The 26,496-nt window shown below is 45.1% G+C and overlaps 1 long non-coding RNA gene across 2 annotated transcripts in view; it reads right to left on the bottom strand.

Moving 5' to 3' along the window:
• Positions 1-348: 348 nt before the first annotated feature.
• The window catches only part of LOC121030973 (uncharacterized), a 41,104-nt gene continuing 14,956 nt past the window's right edge, over positions 349-26,496 (bottom strand). For both annotated transcript variants that reach the window (XR_005790484.1, XR_005790485.1), the window contains exons 2-3: positions 18,322-18,458; positions 349-763 (exon numbers count right to left, since the gene is read on the bottom strand). This is a non-coding gene — a long non-coding RNA (uncharacterized LOC121030973). The remainder of the gene's footprint in view (positions 764-18,321; positions 18,459-26,496) is intronic.

Consider the following 26,496-nt stretch of genomic DNA (forward strand, 5'->3'; position numbering starts at 1 on the left):
TGGATGTTTAGGATTTAGTGTAACGAGCACGTGGAGCACATTTCTCTATTCGATTTCTCAACAGTTTGCTTTACCTGAAGTTAAGTTTTATTGTTTTGTTTGGGTATGTTTTCCCTTCACTGGATACGGTGATTGTTAGAAGTCATTTTCCTACAACATGAAAACAGGACTGTTTTCTTAATCTCTCTGTATTGACACTGAGGACTAATTAAACTACCTTACCCACATTTTCAGTATTTAACACATTAGGACATTACATAAAGTGGAAAAAAATCACGGGAAATGAGATGGCGGGGGTGGGGTGGGGTGGGGGTGATGATTGCAGACCTCTATCCACACATCACCCCATTTGTTGTCAAGTATTGACTGAGATTTTACAAGTTAAATGATGTGGGGTCTTATGTTTCTTTTCACACAGCTAAGTGTATCTGATGACCGTTGTGGTGGAAACATTTCCTCTTTTGTCTTCGGGCTGAGTGATATACAAAGGGAGAGTAGTTGTTTAATTTTGGGTATAATATTTACCTGGTTACTAAGAACATTCCAGCCCATCTTTAACTCACCTTTTATATCAGACAAAGATTTCTTAGGCATATGACACTTTGTCTACATTATTAAATAGTTTTCTTTATTCCAGTCATTTATAAAAATAACTCATTGGGTGGCATTTTCATATTTTAAAAATCTGTACTGTAATGCCATTTCTGTTGAAAGTCTTTTTGTGGATGACAGAAGTAATGCCTGCTCGTTATAGATAGATAATCTGGAAAATACAAAGAAAAACTTAAATTACCCATAATGCCTCCAGGCAATATTTTCAAAGGCCCATGTAACCATTTTGAATCGTACAGAGATGTTTAAAACGCTCATTGAAGATGGTTTCCTTTCCTTTTCATTTGGAATAAACCGCTAAGCAGTTTAGGACCCTCTGTGTGATGGGTAACAGAGTGATTCCATGTCATTTTAAATTCAACTTTTGTCAGTAGTACCTCTCTTCATGGGGACATTTATTTTTGACCACTTTGCAACGAGATTAAAATGAAAATGTACGAAGTGTCCCAGAAGGTAGTCTGCTTTGAAAAGCTGTTTACTTGCCTCAGGCGCGATTTGGGAGGGTAAAGGTCAAGGATGAGTCACGAGAAAGCCCCATGGGCTGTCCATTCAGCCGGGCTCAATACTCTTTCATTTCTCTCTGTTTTCGTTGACACCAGCTGTGTCTACCTTAATCCTCCCTGTGAGTTTACATCTTTTTTCTTAATAATCTATAAGCAAACCATAGAAAAGGGGCATGTGTTGACTAGAAAGTAATGGTGGGGGAGCAGGTGATAGGAAGAAAAGGCAAGGAAAAAAAGTGTAACGGGTAGCAAATTCCTTTTTCTACAATGTCAGAGAAGCCAACCGCATATTTAATGAGCCTTGGTTTGACTCAAAGCATTGGTGGAAGCTACGGTTCTTAAACATTATCCAATACCCGAAACAAGGGAACGTTAATATCCTAAATTTCTTATAAGAATCTCAAAGCACTTTCCACAAATTACCTTTTTTGTAAGTGTAATAGAGGACACATACAGCTTCACGATTTTGAAGGCGTTAGTGACCATGAACGTTGAATACAATGAGCCTAGTAGATTATATGTAAGGTTGGTATTTTGCGTGCCTGCTTCCAGTGAATAGCACTACCTAAGTAAGACGTGCTGCCCTAAGCGCCCCCGCCCCCTTTCGCAAAACAGAAAAAGGTAGGGATGAACCGGCATTTTAATGGATTTCTGAACCCTTCAGTGTGAAAAGAATGAAAGAATGGGAAGTAGGTGGCAGAAGGAAAATCGGTGCATCTTGGTCAAATCTCTTGGTCAAAAGGATATGTGAATGCGCTGACGGGATAAGAGGAGAATGTTTAAAAGGGGAAAAAAAAAAAAAAGGAGAAGAAGAACAAAGACAACAAAAGTCCTGAAAACACACCGCCATGGCCAACTATCTGAAGAATCCAATTAAGAACTTATTAATTGAGGGACATCTAGGTTGGTTCATTCACTGATGGACAATGCCTGATTGTGGCTCCACCCGCAGAAGGCAGCAGGTTGGAACCCTGTTTTGAGGTTTCTAGAAAAAGCGGTGCTGATGCTGTGATCTACAAGGAAAAACGGGGCAACAAAAGCATCAAAGGCAGAGAATACCCTAGGCAACAGCTAGGGAATTTTCAGCATATTATTATTTCATTTCTTGTTCAAAGGAAAAAAAACAATCTTTAATATGAGCCGCCAAGGTGGGGGTGGGGTGGGGAAAAGAAGGAAGGGTCGTCTCTCCGGAGAGACAGGAGCACAGCCTGGAAGTGATGGGTAAGGCTGAAATGCTGAGTGCTCCGTAGTAACCCGTGGCAACAGCCATTCCCAGAACAGCTGTCAAGCAGTGACTTAAATGGATGACCCCAGTGCTGGGTTTGTTTTTATTTGGTTGCTTGTTTTTTAACCCTGATATATGGCTTTGAACACCGAGGAACTCTCTTTTCTAGGAGAAATAAACTGGCAAATATTTTAGGTTCTGAATGCACCTTTTCTTAAATACCCAAGGGAAACAATTTTACTTCCAGAAGCACCAAAGAACCGGCTAATGGATTACCCTTAAAAGCCCAAATCCCAAAATTTAGTACATGCCGTGTGCAAGTACTATCATTCTAATTAATGCTTTCTGCCACTTTCGAGAAAATAGTGCTGCGTGCCCCATTTCTCCCCTCCTATGCTAGCCCAGCAGAGGCACATTGCCTGGACCTGAGCCCTAACTCCTCCCCCAGATATTAGCCATGTATTTCAAGGCAGCCACGGACTGTCTCCGCACCTCAGTTTATATATCTAGAAAATGTGGGTAATCATGTGACCTACCTCTTAGCAATGCTGTAAGAATTAAATGAGTGCAGGTAAAGCACTCAGCACGGTGCTTGGCTCATGAGAAATGTCCAGTATAAGTTAGCTAGCTATTATTACCGTATTTTATCAAATGCAAAATGCCATCCCTTGTACAAATAAACCATTATTTCATGTGCCACTAAGAAAGGAACATTGGGGCGCCTGGGTGGCTCAGTCTGTTAAGCGGCCGACTTCGGCTCAGGTCATGATCTCGCGGTCCGTGAGTTCGAGCCCCGCGTCGGGCTCTGTGCTGACAGCTCAGAGCCTGGAGCCTGTTTCAGATTCTGTGTCTCCCTCTCTCTGACCCTCCCCCGTTCATGCTCTGTCTCTCTCTGTCTCAAAAATAAATAAACGTTTAAAAGAAAAATTTTTTTTTTAAAAATAAAAAAAAAAAGAAAGGAACATTGATGTCAATACACAAGTAGGTAACACAATACTTTCTTGCAGTCCTTCATTTTATACTGTGTCAAAAGTTCTTCTAAACTTATTAGATACATATTTTATCGTAGATCATTCTTGTACATATGTCAAAAGGGAAATGTAAGTTAAAGAAATGCTTGAATGTATTCCTCAAACTTCTCAGCATTAGGGCCTGATTCTACTGAATCTCTTTTTGAATTACCAGAGCTCTGTACCAAGACCACCGTGGAACACTGCTGATCACACAAAACTGGGTTTATTAAACTTGCTGAGCAAGAGAACGCACCAGCTTGATAGCGTCTTAGCAGTGTTTTCAAAAGAGGAGTCAGGGGAGGGTACTTGTGGGGCTCAGGGAAGTCTTCAGTAGTCATAAGGTGGGTTGGGGCAGAAGATAGTGAGGGTTGGGTGAGAACAGGTCAGAATTTGTAATGAGAGGAGTCGCTGGAAGCCAGTGATCTTAGCCAGGCGCGAATGGGTCAGAACAAGCTGATGTTAAAACACTTTCAACTTGGGGCGCCTGGGTGGCTTGGTCGGTTAGGCGTCCGACTTCGGCTCAGGTCATGATCTCACGGTCCGTGAGTTCGAGCCCCGCGTCGGGCTCTGTGCTGACAGCTTGGAGCCCGGAGCCAGTTTCGGATTCTGTGTCTCCTTCTCTCTCTGCCCCTCCCCTGTTCATGCTCTGTCTCTCTCTGTCTCAAAAATAAATAAACGTTAAAAAAAAAATTTAAAAAAAAAAACACTTTCAACTTGGTTTGCTGTGCCTATCACGGTCTGTATAGTTTGTCTGCTTTGCCAGTCACTATGGTTTTGCAAGCTGTGGTTTCTGTTTTATTTCCTACCCATTGTCATCAACGTCCATATTTTCCACCAACATCATGTTCTGTGTCCTTACAAGTGTGGGTGATGAAGGGGCGCCTGCGTGGCTCAGTCGGTTGAGCGTCCGACTGCAGCTCAAGTCACGATCTCACAGTTCGTGGGTTCAAGCCCCGTGTCGGGTTCTGTGCTGACAGCTCGGAGCCTGGAGCCTGCTTCGGATTCTGTGTCTCCCTCTTCCTCTGCCCCTCTCCTGCTCACACTCTGTCTCTCAAAAATTAACAAAAATTAAAAAACAAACAAACAAGTGTCAGTCTTATTGCCTCCAGGACTTCCTTTGCAGTAGCTGGCACCCATTCTGGACACTGTAATACCCGTGTGCATAGTGCTGAGAGCCCCATCACCACTGTGACCAGGCTGATGATGATTTTGATATGCCTCCTGACTTCAAAAATCATGTGAAAATTTGAAAAAAATGGTGCATCTTAGAATCAAACAAATGCAGAAATAATTTGATAACAATAAAATCTACTTTTCATCTTGGAGAGTAGAACCGACTCTGTGTTCATACTCCCATTAAAGAACTGGCCAGTGTGGGACATGAGGCAAAAGGTGTATCCTAAAACTACACCATAAGAACACTTATCGCCTTACACCCCCTCTCTGAGCCCTGAGCCCTAAAGGAAGTTCTTATTGCTTTGTTCTGATCCTTGTAATTTTAGTATTAATTTTGTCTCCTCAACTGAGCAACTCACTAATTTTTCAAAGCTGTGTCTACTGGGAAGGTATCTGGTTCCAGAAGGAATGATCTAAATCATGTAGACAGGAAATGTCCACTGGGTTCTGCCCATGGAATTGCCATGCCACAGGATGAAACTAGAAAAGATAAAGATACTCTAAGGTACTTTTTAAATTGGATCTTTAAAAATTGGATGGATCTGAACTTCATTTCATTGTAACTTGCCCAATGGCAAAACCTAATAAGGAGCACAACAGGAGCTCTCAGGAAGATAAGCCCAGGAGCAGATAATCCATCAGAACCCCAACCTTTGGACTCACTGTGATTTCCAAGAGACAGTGAGTCTGTGTGCCCATTAATGTGCTGGATGGGTTTGCAGCGGGAGAGAACTGAAAATTCATGTAGATTATCAATACTAGTATAATACAGTATCAATCTCTAAAAGATTACCCAAAGTGTCAGGGGTAGAGATAATGGCTGTATCACCTTATGACCAGTATGGGTCAAGGATGAAATCCCATCCCAGGAAGCCCTTTAAAGTTTCCGTACAGTGAATAGATGTTGGGGCTCCACCCCCCCCCCAATCTTGAATAGGAATTCACATCAAAATAACACTAAGTCAGAAAACAAGTATAAGAAACCCAATAAGGATCTGCTTTCTCCACGACTATTTTGAGACTTTTTCTGAGATATGAAAAATCTGGGGTTTGTTTTTTTTTTTTCCCCTTTTCAACAAAAGAAATGTGAGCTACCCCTGCATTGCTAATGTCCTGAACATATGCTTTGTCTGCCTGCTGGGTTATCCACACTGGGTGGCATCTTGGTTTGCTTCTGGATCAGGAAATGCTCTTGGCTTTAGGCTGTGCAAAATGGAGACATTCAAATAAAATTGTGAACTTTTTTGTGTTCATTTGTAAGCAAAATCCCTCCCCTACCCCTTTCCTAACCCAGTGTCAAATGGATTGTTTCTTCAAGTATGATTCAGATTTTCTTCACTGCAGATTATTCACCCTGTGGGGTTTCTTTATCTGAAATTATCCTGGGGAACCTTTGTGTTTGAAGTACAAAATGATATGAAAAGTCAAGTTTAAAAAAAAAAAAAAAAGGCAAACCTAAAAGCCGAAGGCGGGTGTTGGAAGCAGGAAAATCGTTCCTTGAACTCCCCAGGAGTTGATCAAAGAGACAGCCATAAATTGCAACAAAGGCAGAGATCTACTCTGCTCTGAGCGCCAGCCAGAAACACTGGAAATGTTTCATTATTTATTTCATTAATTCTGTGATAGCAATCTCTACTGACAAGATTTGCAAATCTAATCATTTATTAATGAAACGTGTCTGGTGGATTGTGCCCAAGATCTTCCTTAGGTCCCAGCCTCTGCATGGCTAAAGCCCTTTGCTAGCTGCCGGCCTGCTCTCTTGCCACAATATGACATTGGGATTTCCAAGGTCCTCACCAGGGACTCTCTGAGCTCACAGGCACATTCAAAGATGGCTGCCAGACTCAGCCCTGCTCTAAGGACCAGTATGATGGCCACTTCCTGGTACGATGATAGCCAACACGATTACTTCTATTTGTAGAAAACATTCTCTGGGAATCACAACATCGAGTGTGTGGGTTTAAGCCATGGTGCAAACAGGAATGAATCTTTCCAGCTGTATCTGCATTGTTGCTACCCACCCTGATGCAGAGAAGGCTTAACCTGACTCTTGACTAAGACATTGATTTTTTCCTAGAAATTTCACCATGGTTTCAGATATTTCAAAAATCTCAGCCTGTTTCCTTGGCAACCGTCTAAGCTTTATTCCCTATGAACCAATGTGGCATGATGCATCAGTAAACAGCGAAGCAGCAGCCACCCAACTTGCAGGCTTCCTGAAGATTTCCTGGAAAGCGATCCCTGCCCTGAGCTATTTCGCAGGCACTGTTGTTGATAGTCCACAGAGCGCAGCTAAAAAAATAATAAAAGTTCCATAACCGTGTGCATGGGGAACAACAGCGTTTATGGAGATAATGAAATGCAGAAATGAAAACCCCTCAGCAAAGCCCCTTTAGATGTGCCTAAGCTCTGTTCATTAATCTGTGATAATTAGACTTATTTGCAGAGGTTAACAGCAGTGGCACATGGTAATTAAGCACTCCCTCTCTACCAGAGGGATCGAAAATGCTTCTCGTGTGACGTGTGTCCACTCTTCAGGACATTTTATGCTGGTTTCACAGCTCAGGTGTCCTATAAGAGAAAGAAATTGTATTCTAGACAGCCATGACCAGACCTTACTTTCCATAATGAGTGGTACCATTGAATTTTAGTTGCAAGCTCCCCAGTGAGAATGACATAAGGTTAGAATTATTACCTCCAATCACTGACTGGCTGTATCACCTTGGGCAAGCTGTTAAATCCTTTTGCCTTAGTTTCCCCATGTATAAAATGGGGATTAAGAATACCTTCATCCGCGTGTTGTTGTGATTATTTAATAATGATAACAATGATAACAGCTAACATGCATCGAATGTTCACAATATGCCATGCGCTGTTCTGAGCCCCTTACATATACTCATATTAAATCTCATTTTACAAATGAGGAAATTAGAGCACAATGGATGGGGTACCTTGCCCAAGACCAAACTTTGGGAGCAAATAATTTAATCCACTTGGAGGCATCCAAGTCCCTGGTGAGCAAAGTCCCTCCAAATGGGCACGGACTCGTGGTTTTGAAAAATGTATTTGCTCTCCCTCCTCTAGAATGAGAATAATATTTATGCACTAAAATGACTTTATCCTTGGCAACAGTCACCATGTGGGTTTAGGCTAGGCACAGTGGCATAATCCTATCTATGAAGAAATCCATTAATAAAGAATTACTGAAATGCAGAAAGGAGATGTTCCACTTCTCCCTAGTTTTAGTAATTGCACTTAAATGAGAAAGTATATGCAAAGCTCTCACTATGGTGCTCTGTGCATACTAAGTGCTCAATAAACAGTGGCTAGTATTATTAAAGAAGTGAATGTGCAGGAGAGCCGCACAAAGGATGAAACATATGTTTCACCTCACATATGCACGTGACTATGGACATACTCGAGTTTGCAGTCATCCCTAAGTTCACGCACAGTGTGATTTTGATCTATTCCAGTCAAAGAGTAGATATGTCATCTCTGGCACTAAAAAGGAAGAAATGAACGAAACTAGCCCCCTATTTACATGATACACAAGAAGCACTCAAAATGGATTAAACTTAAGCGTAAGACCTCAAGCCATAAAACTCCTAGAAGAAAACAATTGGTAAACTCCATGAAATTGATGATGGCAATAATTTTTTTGGATTTGCAACCAAAACAAAGGCAACCAAAGCAAAAAGAAAAATATGGGACTCTACCAAACTAAAAAGCCTCTGCACAGCAAGAGAAGCCATCAGCGATAGGAAAGGTAACCTATGGAATAGGAGGAAATATTTGCAAACCACATATCCAATAGATAAGGGGTTAATATCCAAAATACATAAGAAACTCATGTAATTCAAAACAAAGCAAAACAAAACAAAAACCACTCACAACCAGTTAAAAAGTGGGCAAAGGACCTGAATAGACATTTTTTTTAAAGAAGGCATACAAATGACCAACGGGTACATGAAAAGGTGTTTAATATCACTAATCAGCAGGTAAACGCAAATCAAAATTACAGTGAGATATCACCTCACACCTGTTATGATGTTTACTATCAAAAAGAGAGGAAATGCTGGTGAGGATGTAGAGAAAAGGGAATCCTTGCATACTATTGGTGGGAATGTAAACGGGTGCAGCCACTGTGGAAAATAGCACAAAGGTTCCTCAAGAAAATAAAAATAAACCTATCATGTGATCCAGCAATCCCATGTCTGGGTATGTCTCCAAAGGAAACAAAATCGCTGTCTCAAAGAGATATCTGTGTTCCCCTGTCAGTTGCAGCATTATTCACAATAGCCAAGGTTTGGAAATAGCCAGGGTATGGAAACGACCCGAGTGTCAGTCGACATATGAATGGATAAAGAATACGTGCTATATGTGTACAGTTTGATATTATTCATCCATTAAAAAAAAAAAAAAAAAAAAAAAGGAAACCTTGCCATTTGTGACCTGGATAAAACTGGAGGGCATTATGCTAAGTGAAATAAGCCAGATAAGAAAAACAAATACTGCATAGTATCACTTAGTGGTGGACCATAAAAAAAAAAAAAAAAGAAAGAAAGAAAGATTGAACTCATAGAAACAGACTAGGATTGTGGTTGTCAGAGTCTGGTGTGGGTGGTGGGCAGGCTGGTCTGGTGTGAAGAATGAAGTAGGGAGAGGCTGATAGAAGGACCCAAACTTTCAGTTACGAGTGAGGTCTGAATATCTAATGTATAACATGATGACTACAGTTGATAATACTGAATTGTATAATTGAAATTTGCTAAGAGAGTGGAATTTAAGGGTTCTCACCAAAATAAAGGTGAGTATATGGGGTGATGGATGTGTTAATTAGCTCCATGGTGGGAATCGCTTCACAACGTATATGTATAGCAAACCATCATGCCGTATTCCTTAAATGTATTATAATTTTGTCAATTACACCTCAATAAATCTAGAGAGAAAAAGAAGATGAAGAGAAAAAAAGAGAAGGAGGGAGAAGAAGTCGGGGAGGGATCGGGGCTGGGGGGTGAGTAGGGAATGGGGAAGAGAGAGAGGAAGAGACAGAGACAGAAACAGAGAGATAGAGACAGAGAGAGAAGAGAGAGACAGAGAAAGAGAGGAAAACAGGGAACATACCTTTAAAAAACAACTAAACTTCCCAGTCCTCAAATCTAAGAAAGGGGAATTCAAGTCTCGGGTCCTAAGAAGAAGAGAAGGGTTTTGCCTGGCTTTAAGTTGTTACCAAATCAGAAAGTGATAACAGAATGATAGCTGCTTTTCCTCGACACGGGGTTCGGTTTCAACTAGTATTTCAGGATAGCCTCACCTTTGTTACCTTTACTCGTTATTCACGTTGTGGTTGAAGCCATGCTCATGTTTCTCACGGGGAGTCTAGAATCGGGATCTCCGCAGAGACATAAAAAGCCCAAAGCCCAAGCTTGGCTGATTTTCCACACACAGCTGGTACATTCATTAGCAGTTCCTGACTTCTCCCTCTGCACCAATGTGCAAATGGGCAGCATGGCGCTTGTTTTTGCAAAACCTCTTTTTTTCTTTTTTTTTTTTTTTTTTTTTTTGGCTTTTGAAAGACAGGCACTGACACTTTCCACAAAGAAAGAAAATCCCTTGCAGCACCAAGGAAAGAACGAAAGGAGCTCTAAGGAATGATCTGGGAAGGTCCACCCATCCTCATTCACATGGGACATCTGTCCTACACCTTCCTGCCTCCCCTCGGATTGCCCTTACCTTTGTCCTCTGACCTGAATTTCCCCTGCGAGATCAACCTCATTGACCTTGTGGGTGCTGCCACTGTCCCAGAAAACAGGGCAATGCTGACCCCAACACAGCCCTGATTGTCTCGGGGGCGGGGGGGACGTCTATTGGGGGGGGGGAGTAGTTTCCTAAAATGGCGTGTTGGGGTGGGTTTTCCATTCATACACAGAAAGGGGACACAAAATTTAACTGATCGTTTGGGAGGAGGCCTTGTCATGTCACCATTCTATGGTTGCTGAATGAACTCAATGTCGCGGGGCTTTGCAAACACCATTTGTACACCTCTTCACGTTGTCAGATTTCCAGCACACGCAGGATACTTTCCACTTTCATTAATTGGACCGGACGGAATGTGAATTCCAGCCTTCACCTGATAGTTAACCTGTCTTTTCATTCGATAGTCCCTTTATTTAAGATTCCTTCCCCCCCCCAAGGTTTTGACAGCAGATCTGATAATCCAGATAAGATTCTATGTGTGATTATTACAGCTGCGTGTCTTGTGTTTGAATCACGAGAATCTAAGCTGAGCGATGAAGATTGGGAGAGATAGAAAAAGATTCCTCTTGTTAAAGTAAATTAATTAGTTGGATTTATATGAGGAGACAGAAGGGAGGAAGCCAGGCTGTGTCCCATATTAATAACTCACTTGGGAGAAGCCAGATTGGATTGAAAGCAAAAGAAGGGGGTGGGGGTGGGGGGGAGCACCGTGCCACTTTGGAAGAGAAGTAGCTTTAGTTTTCCTCACTTTGCACTCCGTAACCCTCACATACACAAACGCACATCCTCATTCCTGACATGAAAATGATGTCATCTTTCTTTTTGACTCACCAACCAGACTACATTAATCCCCTGCAGCGTGAGGGCCAGCAGGAGGCTGCTTAAGGGACTTCAGGCCTGTGAATAAATGATGACCCAGTGGTTAGGGGCGGCAGCCTAGACACATTCAGGATGCATTAAAGCAATTAGCTGGAAAAGGAGCAAGAGCACCATTTCCAATCCCCAAGAAGGACCAGGCCGCGCTTGGAACGGGGTGACGAGCTGTACAGCTGAGGGCTGGTAAGAACCACTTAGCAGAACAGCGCCACATGAGAGGAGGCCGGTGTTCACCCCTTGGCCTTATTTGATACTAGTGCCATTTGGGGGTGTGTGTGCGGGGGGGGGGGTGGATTTCAGGATCATAGGGGCCATGAAACAAACAAACAAACAAAAACTACCTGTGCAAATCAGTGTACCCGAAGCAGCCTCGTCACAGATAAGCCCAGACCATGGTTTGCAAACCGGTGTCCCGCTAGCTGAGTCTGGCCCACGGACGTTTTTTTCCTGCTTGGCCTGACTTTGGGCCAACGTGAAAAAAAAAAAAAAAAAATCTGGAGACTTCACAAAACCCTGGCAAGTCTGAAAATGCCGGGCTGGCATTCCTTTACGACACCAATCTGCTACAGCTGAGTGCCAGCTTCACTCTGATACCCACCTTGTGCTCTCCCGTTTACCACCGTCCTCAGCGCTCACTACCAGTGTGCGCGGGGGGCCCCCCCCCCATTTACTTCTCCACGGACCCTGGAGGCATTTGGGCTTGAGACCTTGACCTTAAATGGCTTCTGAGTTAGGCTCGCCCAGGAAGACCAGGTTAACATCCTGAGCTCGTAAGCGCAGTTTGCCCATGGACCCTCCCCAGTGGGTGGCCCTGAAAGGTTGGCCTCTGGCCTTGCACGGTGCCTCGTACACTCGCTCGGCTATTTCAGCCCGGTCAGGAGTGGTGGCCACGAAGCGACAATTAACGACAAAGCGGTACCCCAACGCGGCTTTCAGTTCTGCGACAACTGCAGGCTTGGGCAGTATTGATGCCCACCAGAATAAGAACAGTCAAAAATGTCACGAGTTAAATAAAATGCCAGCCAAAGCATCTCAGAGATCCAGAAAGCGCTTGGCATATTTTGTGACGCGTACTTCACGGGGCAGCAGGGACGTGAGAAATAGCCCCGACCAAGAACAGCCTCGCCAAGGCCGACGGTTCTGATTTCTCTGAAGCAGCCCAAGCCCCTTTCTGGGATGACCCCTGCTTAACTTAGGTCAGGAAAGCTTTGTCTGGATTTTGTTTCTCGTTCAGATGAACTTCCCATTGGAAATGTCACTTAAAGACAAAAGAGCTCCAGTGACGTAAGGAAACCAAATCGCACATCTTCTATGAAACTCCCTCCTCCTTCCCACCCTCCTCCGAACCCTCAGATGCTTTTCTCACTTCTGGTTTGTAATCTCCCTTCTTGTCCTCCCCAACCACTCGGCCCGAATGGGACTCAAGTGCTAAGTGGCTGCTCTTCCCCCCCCCCCCCCCGCCCCCAGCTGGCCCACATCTCGGCGCCCCTAAAAGGCAGCTTCCAGACGGCTGCTGGCACAAGAGCCCGATGTTAGCAATCCCTTTGCTGGACACTGGAGGACAAGGCATGGTTTTATTTATTTTTTTTTTCAACGTTCATTTATTTTTGGGACAGAGAGAGACAGAGCATGAACGGGGGAGGGGCAGAGAGAGAGGGAGACACAGAATCGGAAACAGGCTCCAGGCTCTGAGCCATCAGGCCAGAGCCCGACGCGGGGCTCGAACTCGCGGACCGCGAGATCGTGACCTGGCTGAAGTCGGCCGCTTAACCGACTGCGCCACCCAGGCGCCCCAAGGCATGGTTTTAAAAGGTGACTGAGAAACCCCGGGCGACTACACTGCCCCGAAAGAGACTGTAACAGACTGCGGTGAAAAGTACCCGGTACGGGGTCAGGAAATGAATAATTCAGACTTCCCTCCCATGCTGAATTAACCTTGACTCGTTTCATGCCCCCCCATCACCCCGACTTCTGCTTCTTTCCAGGCTGGAGCGGGCTAGAGTCATTCAGGTGTGCATTTTAATCCCTCCAGGAAACTTCTTCTGCTCTATTTGGATCACAGAAAGTGAGAGCAGGTGGATAACTTGTGCTCGCTGCCCTGAGGGAAGGGGTGTCATATGGAAGCCTAAAGTGACAGGTCCTTGGGGCACTTGGGTCCTTGGGGTGGAAAATGAACACCAAAAGTTTTTCCACTAATACAGATAGCCAGGAGGCGAAAGCAATTTGGGGTTTAGAAAAGGCCCCTCTTCCCGGTTTCACAACACTCATTTTGTCTGAGAATTTTTTTTCCGGCCTCCTCACTCACATTACCCCCGACAGCAACAACAACCTCCTTCACCCTCCACCCCCAAATCCTCCCTTCTAACTCTGCTCTTGAAAGGCCGCAAAGGTAGGGATTCCCACCTGCTTTAAAGTCACCTCTTCTGTCCCACAGTACGATGACAGAGTGTGGTGGCCTCGTCTCCCTCACCTTCCATTCACAAAGCCATACAGGGAAGCACACTATGAAAGTTGTATCTTCACCTAAATCGTATTTGCAGGCCTTTTCTCTCTGCTGAGGTTGGCAGGAGGAGTTGGCCAACCGACGTGATGTTCGACATCACTCATCATCAGGGAGATGCAAATCAAACCCACAGTGAGATACCACCTCACCCCGGTCAGAAGGGCTGAAATAAAAAACACAAGAAATAGGGGTTCCTGGGTGGCTCAGTCGGTTGAATGTACGACTTCGGCTCAGGTCTTGATCCCGCGGTTCGTGAGTTTGAGCCCCACCTTGGGCTCTGTGACTGTGTGACTTAAAGGATATGCCACTGAAAGAAGACTGTACACTCTGAGACAAAAATACATCAGAGTTTTGCCTTAAGAAACCTGTTCTTTTGGTAAATAACATCACGATAAAGCAATTTCTGCAGGAATCCTTTCAACGTTGTCCAACAGAACCTTCGGCAATGATGGAAGTTTTCTTTATTTTCGTTGCCCAGTATGATACCCAGTAGCCACCTGTGGCCGTTGAGAACTTGAATTGCGGCAAGTACGACTGAGGACTTGTGTTTTTTAATTTTAGTTTTAATGATTTTAAATTTAAATGGCCACACAGGGCTCGTGGCTACTCTATTGAACAGTGCAGGACTAGAGGTCAAGACGTATCCTATTCCTTGCTCCATTTTTTAAAAACTAGTCTTAAGTATATCTAACTTCAAACACATCCTCCAGAAATTCTTTTAGTATTATCAGCAATGGGGAAAGAAGGAAGCAAACATCGGATTAAGCATCCTCTAGGCACCAAGATTGGGAAAGGTGCCTTTACACACGAACCTCATCTGTGCTTGGTTGAAACCTTACAACTCTGTTATAAATGATATTATTCCCATTTTATAGCTGAGGAAGCTGAAAGTGATGAATTTCAATAAATGGCCTAAAGTCACTAGATGAATATCTGGCAGAAATGGAATCTGAGTCTTTGGATCCTGTCCAATAGTCTTTCCATTTTAAATAAGTGGTCTTATTCCCACTGCTGTCCCCATTCCACAGAGAGGGAAAACGGGTCATTAATTACAAAAGAAAGTCCAACAATGAGTGGTAACCACAGAGGTTTGTGGTCTTTAGCTACAAGTTTCTATCAGATCCAAGCGCACGTTGGAATACCCAATGAACTTGTACTTCTTGGTACCAACAGTGGGGCAGGCAGATCTGGAATGATAGATTCAAAGTCACCCTTATTGCAACGGAAAGATGTTTGAGACCCACAAGGAGCAGGTTGACGTGTTTATTAGGCAAAAGCTGCGTCCAGAACAAGAAATTGGAGATGTTTCCAAACGAAATGGTGTAAGAGTCAGGGAGAAAACACCCTTCATCCAAAATAGCTCAGAACCTTGACTCTGGGAGAAAGGAGAAGTACCAAGGTTTGGGCAAGTTGTTAGAGGTATTTTTTCTCTTCCCAGGCTACAGCCAGGACCCCTGGCTCCAGCACCAATTGGAGGGCAGTGAGGAGAAAGCTTTTCCCTGCTGGTAGCCATCCACCCAGAAGTTTCCTAGAAGGTGATGTTGATTGTAATTAGAGCCTCTTCTCCGGGAGGGTGGGGGTTGTCTCAATTCCCAGTCCTGCAAATGCAGCTGGTGGCTGGGAAGTTGCCGCCTGGCACTCTCTCCAGAGACAGTCTCAGCTGCTCTTCTCGTCTAGAATCATCACTTGGTTTAGTTTCCCAGGGAAGGGGTTTTGAGGGTGGGGCAGGAGGGAAGATGGGGGCGTTTGGCCCTGGAAGGAGGCAATGACCATCACGCAGGCAGCTTTTCACAGCGTGTGTCTGCCCCTGCCCTGGCAGCAGACTTCAGTTACTCCCTCGTCCCTTGCTGGCTGTTCACTTTCTACACCAATGAGCTCTGAGGTGACAAGTTCAATTCCCAGCTCTGTCAAACCTGCATTTTCTTCCCTGACCTACTTTTCCCACTCTGCAGTGTTTGGAACAATGCCTCTCTCTGTTCCCTGTTTAGACCCATCTTTTGCCGGAGCTGGTGCAGAAGCCCAGGCCTTTGCCAGGCTTTTTGCCTTGAATCCCTGACAAGTGTTGATGGGAAAAGAAAAAAAAAAAGAAGAAGGAAAAAAATCCTCTCATAAAACAGAGTTCAGCTCTCTCACAGATGCCCAGATTCTGGAGGGAGTAAATGCTCCTGTTGGTAAGGAAAGAAATCAAAAGGTCCTGCTTCTCTATTCACACCTCTCCCCCCTTGCCCTCCCCCGCACCCCAGCCTCCCAGGCACAGTGAGAAGCAGCTGAGGCAATGCCAAGAGCACTCCTGACCCCATGAACATCAAAAAAGCTGCTGCTGCGTTTACTGGCTCTAACTGAGGCAGGGTCCAAGACTGCTCTCCTCCACACGCCCAGAGAACTCCCCCTTGGGTGAGCGGCTCCTGAAAGGAACCCTGGGCAGCCTCCCTCAAAGGCTCTTGGGTACCATCTATGGCTCTGACACCGCCAAAAGATTTCTCAGGCTTTATAGCCACGAGTTTGCTGTAAAGAGAGCAGTGTGACCAGGGACCCCGTGAGGTAGCACATGTGAGGATTCTTCAAGATCTGTACAGCAAACGTCAGATCTGCAAATACGTGTAGGCTAATCTAACCCTGGAAGAGGTGAGTGGTAGAGAATAGCAGTTAAAGCATAGCCATCCTTTGCCTACTGATTGCTTTCTACCAAGATTGCTCTGTGTGTTTTCATATGTACTGAATGCCTGCTTGTCCTAAGACCCTAGGAGACAAGTATTACATCACCCCCATGGCATAGACGGTGACGTACAGGGCAGAGCATGGCTAGCCAGTGGTCAGGAGAGAGGCTAGGATAGGCGCCCACGGAGGCTGCCCAGAGCCTACACCTCTTCCCTCCAGCCTTGGACTCTGCACCTCCACCCTGCTAACACTACCCTCTTCTGCTCACTCTCTCCCCCACTCTCCGTCTTACACTCCAAGATGGAGACACTGGTGTGTCCTTTCTAGCACCCCAGCATCCCCTTCCTCCCACTCCACCAAAGCCCAGCTAAGACCACTGTGGCTCTGTTCCTCCTCGGGAGCATGAAGCAATGGGCTCCCCTGGAACACCCTCCCTATTTCCGTTATTCCAGAAGTTTTCTCTCCTAAGAGGATCTCCAAATGCCACCTTGGAGACAGCTCTGTGCTGAGCGCAGAAAGGGCTATGCCTGAGCTAACACTCTCGGGGCCCTTCTAGTCTAGGGGTACGTGTCTGGCTAGTCAGCCCTGTTGAGGCAGGTGTCAGAGGACGCATCCTCTTGCCTGCTTGTTCCACCGCTATGTGATGACGCAGAGCTTAGAGCTGCAGGCTCTTCGAACTGTGAGAGAATTTGCCTCTGACATCCTACGGGGAAAAAAAACGCGGAAAGAAACGTCCCCAGGAACTTGATCAGCGAGTTACTGTGCCGATCCTGGAGCTGGCAATTTTCAGGTTGTTTGGTGAAAACAAAACCAAACAAAACTTTTGAGTTTATACAATTAACCTACCACCGGTTGGGTTTTCCATTACTTATGGCCCAAGGCAGCCGACTGATAGGGTTACCCAAAAGCAGCCCTCCAGAAAAGGTGCTCAGTGACAACTTGTGCTCCATGTTGGCCACCGCTTGCCCCACCCTGACGTGCACAGCATCGGTTCCCCTCCCCAAGAGTCTCCAGGAAGGATACCCTGGCCATCATCCCGCCTCAGTTCCTGGCCTTTGCAATCCCCACCCCTTCGGCAGGGAAAGCCTCTCCCCATATCTTCACGGGGCTGCTTTCTTCCCTTCACCCACCTCAAAGTCACCTTGATAGAGACAATCCCTGCCACCCAACCTTGAGTAGCCACCCACTAACTGTGTCTTACTCACTATGTTTCCTTCATAGAACGTCTCGTGCTGTGCAAGTGTCTTCATTGTTTAAAATTTCTGTGCGCTGGACAGCGTGCCCATCTTACTCACCTAGAACATCACCTGGCTCATAGCAAGTGCTCAGACATTGGTGTCCAAACCCCTGCTCATCCCCAGCTGTGTTTGTTATGGTGTCTCAGTGGCTCCTTCTCCTCTTCTCCTCCCCACCTCTTCCTCCTTCTCCCCCTTCTCTTCCTCCTCCCTTTCCTTCTTTTTTTTTTCTCCTCCCTTTCTTTTTTCTTCTCTTCCTTCTCCTCCTTTGAATCCACCTGACGCCCTTTAGCTTTCCTTGGCGTTACAGATGAGCTCTTTTCCAAATTAACCTCCCCAAATTATTAGAATTGTTGCCCGTGTTCTACCGCTGAAATCCCAATTTGACCATTTCCAGTGAGGCTTGGTTTTTCGGCTATCACTGTAAACTGGGATGCTTTGATGGAATGGCAATGTGGGGATGTTTTTAAGCTTCTTGCATGTGTTTCACTATATCATCATGGTGGTTTTCAATCTTTCAGACATTTTAATCTATGCTTAATTATGCTCATTCCCAGAGGCTCCTTAAAAGCAAATGACACAATTTTTTTTAATCAAATAAATAATACACATGAGGCCTGCTAAGACTTGATAGAAGCCTGTCTGATCAGCTAAAGAGGACAATCGGGAGACAGGAGATTGGGAGACTCATCACCCACCTTCTGGGATTTCCAGCCACTCAAGAAAAATCTTCAGAACCTAGGAAGGTAGGGTCTGTGCTCACCATGTACCCTGACTTCTCCTCTCAGCTGGGATGGAATCTGCTGAACCTGATTGCTCTCGGGGATCAGTTTACTGTTCAGAAGAGTATCTGTGGTTCATCTTCCTTCCAAAACAGGTAATATGGAGCTCATCTGGCTGCTTTGAGAAAAGGAGAAGGAGGTTCCATCATAGGTAGTATGGCCTGTTATAACAAAACACCACAGACTGATAGCTTAAACAACAAACATCTTTTTCTCACAGCTCTGGGAGGGTCCAAGGACACTTCCCAAGAAGTCTGGGGAGTCCAAGATGAAGGCACTAGCAGATTCAGTGTCTGTTGAGAGCCCTCTTCCTGGTTTTCAGATGGCCATCTTCTCATTATGTCCTCCCACGGCCTTCCCTTGATGTGTATGTGGTGGAGGGAGACAGAGCTCTTTTCTGATCTTCATTTTAGAAGGGCATTAATCCCATCATGAGGACCTTACCCTCATGCCTTCATCTAACTCTAATTACTTCCCAAAGGTTTTACTTCCAAATACCATCACCTTGGGGATTAGGGCTTCGAGAGATGAATTTGGGGATGGACACAAACATTCAGACGCTCCTGCTATTTCATCATAATGACATGAGTCAGTGTAAGATTAGCATTGGACGTCCCTTTCCCGGGCAATCTGGGACCTCTCAGCTTGTGAAAGGCATCTGCTGATTTAGCCTGTCTAAACCTGCTATGCTCTGCATGTTTCCCTTGTTTTGAGCACTTTCAGAAGGACTATCAGCTAAGGTTCTTCACCCTTATCTAGCCAAGAGGTTGGCATGGGCCCAAGCTGGGTCAACCTAGATTGCCATGGAAATTTTAATCGTGAACAGAACAAAGACCTAAACTGAAGATGACCCAAAACCCTGGTAACTTCCCTGAAGACAGTGTCCCTTACTTTCTGCTACCTACATTCCCAGGTGCTCATGCTTTCTGATACTTGGTCTTGGGTTTTGGCTCTTAATAAATGACTACTACATATCCTTCAATTAATTGTATTCCCTTGTGAGTCGCCAGGTTAATATCTGTAACTTAACAATAAAAGGACCCAAACCGCCTGGGGCACCTGAGTGGCTCAGTCAGTTAAGCCTCCGGCTTCCCCTCGGGTCATGATTTCATGGTTCATGAGTTCAAGCTCCACGTCAGGCTCTGTGCTGACAGCTCGGAGCCTGGAGCCTGCTTCAAATTCTGTGTCTCCCTCTCTCTCTGCCCCTCCCCTGCTCATGCTCTCTCTTTCTCCCTCCAGAATAAATAAACATTAAAAAAAAATTTTAAAGGACCCAAAATTATAGACTTTTGAACAATGAAGCCTGGAGTTCTACACCTGCTCCCACCACTGAGGCCTCAGAATATGTTTATGTTATACACCCTCTACTAACTCTGGTAATCAGTGTGAAAAAGGCCCAAATAATTGAAAGAAAAGGAAAAAAAAAGCCTGGGTCACTCTGTCTCTGGTCGGCCGTGTCATTTTCAAGTAGAAAACAAAAATGGTAGTTGCAAGAAACCAAGGGAAAAGGAGTCTTTAGAAACAACAACAAAAAAAATCTTATCTGCCTTAAAAGCCATGAATGAAATAAAGGAAACAGTGTTCATAGCACCTGACTCACATGATTACTGTGGGTCAGCCATCAATATGTAGATAGAAGGAAAATAATTGGCATAAGCTCCTTGAAATTTCTGCCTACAGTCTCCCCAAGGAGGCCTTGGGGAGATTCCGACAGCATTTGAACAGCTAGGGCTTAGTAATGAGAACTGACATTCTAGCGTGTAATACAAAAGACACTTCCCTTTTGGAACCAGGAAAAGTACTTTAATCAGCCAAAAAGTTGCGACTGTAAAAAAAAAAAAAAAAAAAAAAAAAAAAAAAAGAAAGAAAGAAAAAAGGGAAGAGGATAAAATAACCCCCTCTTTTATTGTTTCTCTACTGTTGCAGGGCCCAGCTCCTACTGACTGTTCAAGCCCCTGTGCTATCTTCTATGCCTACCTCATTAATGCCATTTGCTCATTGCTATGCCAGAAAACCCAGCTGATTAACAGGAAGTCCTGAGCTGAAGGTTGCCTGGGTTTCAAGTGGCTTATGCACACAATTCACACTCCATGTGTTAGGAGCTCCCTCCTTCCCTCAAATCACTCGGTGAGACTGGAAAGTGGGAAATCGGCTTTGAATTGTCTCTGGCTCCTCACTGACCGGTCACACCCCAGGGTGCCCGTGGAATATTTGATTCGTTGTAAACTCAAAACAACCATCACAAAGAAAGATAAAAGGTTAAAACCACAAGCAAGGCACCCCAGAGTGAACAGCCTGAGACACTGGAAAAGGTAAGCTGAGAAAATACTCCGACCCCTCGAAGCAGAAGCTAAAGATAAAACAAAGCATGTTCCATGCCCAAGGCAGAAAATTAAAAATTGAGCAGGTCCCATTCTGAGAGGAGTATTGCAAGGTGAGGCCTCCTTCTTCATACCCCACCCTAGCCCCTGTCATCCTCTCTGGGGTCCAGTCTTACCTACTGGCATGCTGCGTCTCCCTTTGTCCCCTCGCTTCTAGCTGAGATGAATACTTTGTTACTAATAAGTGTGCCTACAAGTGTCATCAACAGACAATATTTTCAAGGCAATCATCATAGAAAACTTGAGTGAGGCATCACATCCTGAGGGCTTTGGGTATGCACTTTGGGTATATATAGACTCCTTTGTATAAACGGCCAAACACATCCTTTAACACATTTTCAGAATCTAAAGGCTGGAATATGGCCAAGGTCATGCCCCCTTCCCGAGGGCATCCACAGCAATTTACTGATCCACGTGGCTCCCTTGCCTGACTTGAGATATCTTTGAAAATACATTCAGCTTCAGAGTGCCCTATTTAAAAAAAATGGTAGAAATATGCCATGATGGCATTGTAGTTCAACATCCCCCTCTGCTCAATCCTGTTCTATTATTCCCTCAACGATGGTGATCCCAAGAATACTCCCCCAATAAACTTATTAAAATATTTTTTTTTAAGCTGGAGTAGACCGAAGTGGTCTTGGAACCCACCCTCATATTCTGTGACTGTAGAAATCCCCTCTGTGATATCCTTAAGAGAGAATCAAGCGGCCTTCCATGGAAACTTCCCAGTGTTTGGGGTTCTACATTCTCATGCAGGAGTTAAAAGGAGGTGGTGAGACGTTAGGGAAGTCCATCTCTGACACCAAAGTAGACATCAACACTGTAATGTGATAAACAAAGGACCACAAAAAAGAGAACAGCTTAGCTTCTGGAAGGGGCAAAAGGATGATATGTAAAGGTATTAAAATGTGATGGTCCAATAAATATGAGTGTCCAAAATCTAGCCGAGAAAAATCATCAAATGGTACCCTGGCGTCCTTTTCCTTACAAAGTCGAGCTAATAAAGGAATACAGTGGGTCCTTCTGCCAAGAGTGGTATAGAAACAACACAGGGAATTTATGATAAAAGGCCAAGGAAATGGGCAAGAAAAAAGGGTTGAAAATACAAGGACACTACAGAGAGAACCGTTAAACAAGCGTCATGCCCCTGGCTTATCTCCTTTGCACACTGAGCTCCCAGAGGCTTCCAACAGAGCTCAACACGGTGAAGATTGACACAGGAAGAGTTTGGCTTGTCACATATCTAGAATAGCAGGGAAAAGTAGAAGGAGAGGCTGTGAAAGATGGAGTCAGACAATTTCTAGCAGTCAATCAGGATGTTAATTTTTGCAGTGACTGTCTGCAGATATGGTCCTCAAACTTTGTGATCATGGCCTAAACCACTCTGGGAAATACCAAGATGAGGAATAAGGGAGCTGGTGATGAGTTGGTGTAGGTCTTCTTTACGTGGGAGAGCCTCCATCAAGGAGCTTCAACTGACATTCGAGTCTGGACTGTTAAAGTCCACTTAGAAAGACGGCGTAAGCAGATTTGCATAAGCATGTTACTTGTCCAGGACAAGACAATAGGGAGTGGGACCTCTTCTAGTCTTGACCCAGCAAAAACATTTCCAAACCCTTTGCTGGCTAAACCATTATGTCTGTGGCTGGATTTGACTCCCGGGGTGCCAATTTGCAACCCCCACTCTTAAAGATGGGGACCTTCTGAGATTACCTCAAGCAATCACCTGCTTCTACCACTGTTCACACTCACGGATGGATCAGTCTCCCAGCTATGTTTATGTTTTATTCCATGTCAGAGAGTGGCCTCCCACATACCCCTCTCCTCTTTGCTGCCACCCTCCCTCTCGCCATTTCAGGCTCAGAAAAGTAAGTCAGTGCAACTGCCAAGATGGAGGGGAAGGAATTGACTAAGTGGAAAAAGAAAAATGTTGAATACCAGTGAGCAAAGCACAAAAGGCAGGGTAAAGACCTCCAAGATTGTTCAGATGTGATAACCCAGTTCTTTATACAAAATCAGACTTCGGCATCTAAAGATAGCTTCCTCCTTCCTTCTTGAGGAAAAGGAAAGCATGAGCATCTATTGAATACCTTAACTCTACCAAGCAAATGCCCAGCACTTTACCCAGAGGGGCCCAGAGAATGTGGGGTGGGCTGGGGTTATGATCTACCCTCTTCCTTGTAGGCCATACAGACTTTGATTCTCAGGCCACCCGCTCAGCTGATTTATGTCATTTAACAAGACATTATGACTATGAAGGAAGGAGCGCAGGAACCAAAGGAACAACCTGTGCATTAAATGTTTGTAACCAAAAGTAACACAGAATAAAACTAAGAAAACACAGGCTTCAACTGTGAAAAAGAGGATGAGAAACTTAGTTCTACTCCCAAAGCTCCTAAGCAAGGCTTTGTTTCACCGATGCCGTCTATACGTCGGTTGGTCCTCTGAGGCTCTGATCAAAGGGTCGTCCAGGTACCAAGTGGAGACAAAAGTGGTAGCAAGGCAACAAATTCAAAATCCAAACCAAATAAAGTCACTTCCGATGGGACCACCCAAACCGCACGTTGAAAAGGAAAGGGAGGGTTTTTTTTTTAAGCAGATAGATCTTCCACATTGTTTCTCATCCCTTTTATAGACAAAGGTTACATGATGAGACCAAGTTTATATGCCAGTTCGTACTGCAGAGGTCAAGGATATTGAGCTTTAACACAGCTTCCATTTCAAACTTCATCTTTTTTTTTTTTTTAATAATTTTGCCCCATACCTGGGATTATTTGTGCCTCAGCCTCTCCCTCATTTTAACCCCTTCGACTCCTAAAACTCTACATTCATTTATTTGACAAACATGTATTAAGCACGTCACGTGTACCAAGCCCTATTTTAGGTGTTGGAGATAAAGTAGAGAGAGGGGTCAGTAGAGAACCAGGTCGATAACCAAGGAGCTTATATTCCAAAGGGAAGATGTTTGGAAGCATTAGTTGGCTAAGAATATCTCCCTTTGTTAAAGTTAATTTTTCCATGCAACTTAAATCACCTTACTCCTTTAGAAAGGAGTTCTTACATAGAAAGAACTTAGACTTTCCTGGGAACCAGATCCAAAGACTTACAGGTTCTAATACAAAACAGTATTATTTTCACCACAGTATTAAACATAAGAATGCTAATGCAGGTCACAGCCATTGCTTGCGCTCACTCAATGACCTCTGCGCAACAGCCTACTTCAGAATCTAGAAATGTTTGGAGCATCACTGAGGGGCGCTGAAAGGGAACTAGGGACAGACTGGTGAAAGGAGAAAGGAACAGAAGAGAAAGAATGGAGAGAAACAGCCAGGAAGGAGGAAGATACTAATAAAAAGAAAAATACAGAGGAGGTGGGGCTACAGAACGAAATAGAAAGAGAGCGTGTGCATCAGAGTGACAGGACCCATCGAACGATAGGACCAGGTTGAGGACACAGAGACACCAAATTTAAAGAGGTGCTCATTCTCAAAGTCATGCACGTGCCTAAATATCTTGGTTTCCCTTCCTAATCCCCGCCTTGGCACCCAGGACCCCTTAGTAACCACATCAGCGCCACTGGTACTCAACGCTGGGCTGTAATAAGTGCAATCGCGTCTCACTTTCTCCCGGTTGGAAATAGATGCACAAGAATTGCTGAGACTCAGGTTCTTTCTACCTCTCATGCCATCTCCTTCCTGAAGAGGCTCTCCCTCTTTTCTGTTCAGGGTTGTTGTGCTGTCGAGCTCTTAGGGGATTGCTAGCTGTTTCACAGGGGTAACTTTTGTGTCTCCAACTGATGTTTGAGCAACTGGAGGACAGACGCCACGTCTGTCCACAAGGCCAAGGAGAGTGATGGGCATACAGTAGGTTCCAATTAAATGATTAAATGAACGATTGGTTGGTCGGTTAGTGGTGGTGCTGCTGCTCAGCTGTAGAGCTAGAAATGGAGATAATAACCTTTAGCTCATTTTTTGCAGGCCACCCAAGTCACATTTCCCCTAAGCAGCTATAGGTCACACACAACAGGTGTGCGAAGATCTAAGGGTGACACTGAGGAGGTATCCGAGACCCCCCTGGATGACAGTGGAAAAAGAAAGCAAAATACAACACAAGTGTCTGTGTGAAAAGGAGGATGAGACTTGAGTCCACGAAGAAGTGATTATCTTTTGCTTCAATAACAGAACGCCCAGACTGTCATCTCTCTCCCACATATGAGAGTGGGGGGCTACTGTGTATGCAGCTGAAACGCAAAAGAACCTAATCTGCAGAGAAAATCCCCAATTTCCATTCCGGGTAGAATATTGTTAGTTGCTATGTTAAGCCCAACACTACAAAGGAACTAAGGTCTTTGGTTCTCTTTGTGCTTATGAACAGCCCCCCTAAGCATAAGGGGGGAGTTTAGCCACTGGATAACACCTGTCTGGGGTGTGTTGGTCCTCTACATCAGCCTGGCCCATCGGCAGAGCAAGCGTGATCTGGCCTGTGCAGGCGAGTAGTAGACAATCGTCGATGTTTAGGAAAATCACCGCCAAACACCATTTGCTTGATCTCAGCACCACTTCTGGATCCCTGGATCTGCAACCCTTTTTAGGCCAACCTGGTTTGAACAAGATCTCACCAGCACTTGAGCCTCAGCTGCCCTTGCTCTGGCTTTCCAAAGCCTGCATCGCATCTCACGGGCAACACAGCTCTTGCCCCCTGGGACGCGCCGTGCGGCTGGTATCCTGACTGAGCCAACCCTGGTGGCCCTGTGAGTGCAGTGACTCAGACACCAGGAAACCACTGACAAAGCAGCAAATAGGAATGGCAGCAATTACAAAATTCTCCACCGCGCTGGAACCAGGTCTGCGTGTGGCTGGCAGATGAGGCCAGGAGACGCCCCCATCCCTGCTGGTATTTATGCCAACTGATTTACCTGGGGCCTGAGGGGACCTCAAGGGAGCATGTGATTTCTGTGTACAATCGGGATCCAGACATATGGGCATAGCAGGTGGAATGGGAGGAAGTGGGGAAGGGAAGGCACCCTGAGTCAGTTTGCATGGAGGGAAAGCAGGGCACCCGAGAAAGGCCACACAGTGACGGGAAGAGCCTGGAGTGTAAACCAGATTCAGCAACACGTGCTAAAAATCTGGGAGAAGTCATGCTTCTGACTCAAACTGGTTGCAGGTAGTTGGATGACCCCATCCCAGCCGCTCCACGTGCATGTGCCAGGGAGAGAAAGAATTCAGTGTATGAAATAAACCCTTATTAAACCCTATCATAACCGGGGGCGTATGCAACCCTGCCGTAGGATCTTCTGTAGCTGATCAGCACATGGAAGAAGGGTTCTCCTCTTTTTTACCAAAGCCTGCCAAGTTGTCAAGGCCTGTGTAGCTGGGGAGTAGTGGACGCCAGGACAGAGGCCAACCAGGTCATTAAGGTCAGGGGCTGGGGCTGATGTGTGGGCCCTGTAAGGTACCCCTTAGGCACTCTCAGGACTACACTTTGGTGAAAGGGTGCTGAGGATGGAGAAGAGCTTTGCAAACTTTCATGGAGTTGGTGGAGATGTGAGTACCGAACATAATGGTACCTATTCCTGCTCACTGGCTGGTAAAGCTTGGGGATCTATTCGTTATGCCCACGCACCAAATATCCTAGTCCCTTTTTAAGGGTGTCAGGAGATATCTGATCTACCAGAACCACTCATGCTTGTTCTGTCCTAGTGATAAGAGGTCAGTAACTAGGGCACCATCAAGGACCTTAGCTTCCATTGGTCCAGAGAAGTGGGCTCTCTCC

The sequence above is a fragment of the Herpailurus yagouaroundi genome, unplaced genomic scaffold, assembly GCF_014898765.1.
Source record: "Herpailurus yagouaroundi ecotype Mexico unplaced genomic scaffold, PumYag 140, whole genome shotgun sequence".
Lineage (NCBI taxonomy): Eukaryota > Metazoa > Chordata > Mammalia > Carnivora > Felidae > Herpailurus > Herpailurus yagouaroundi.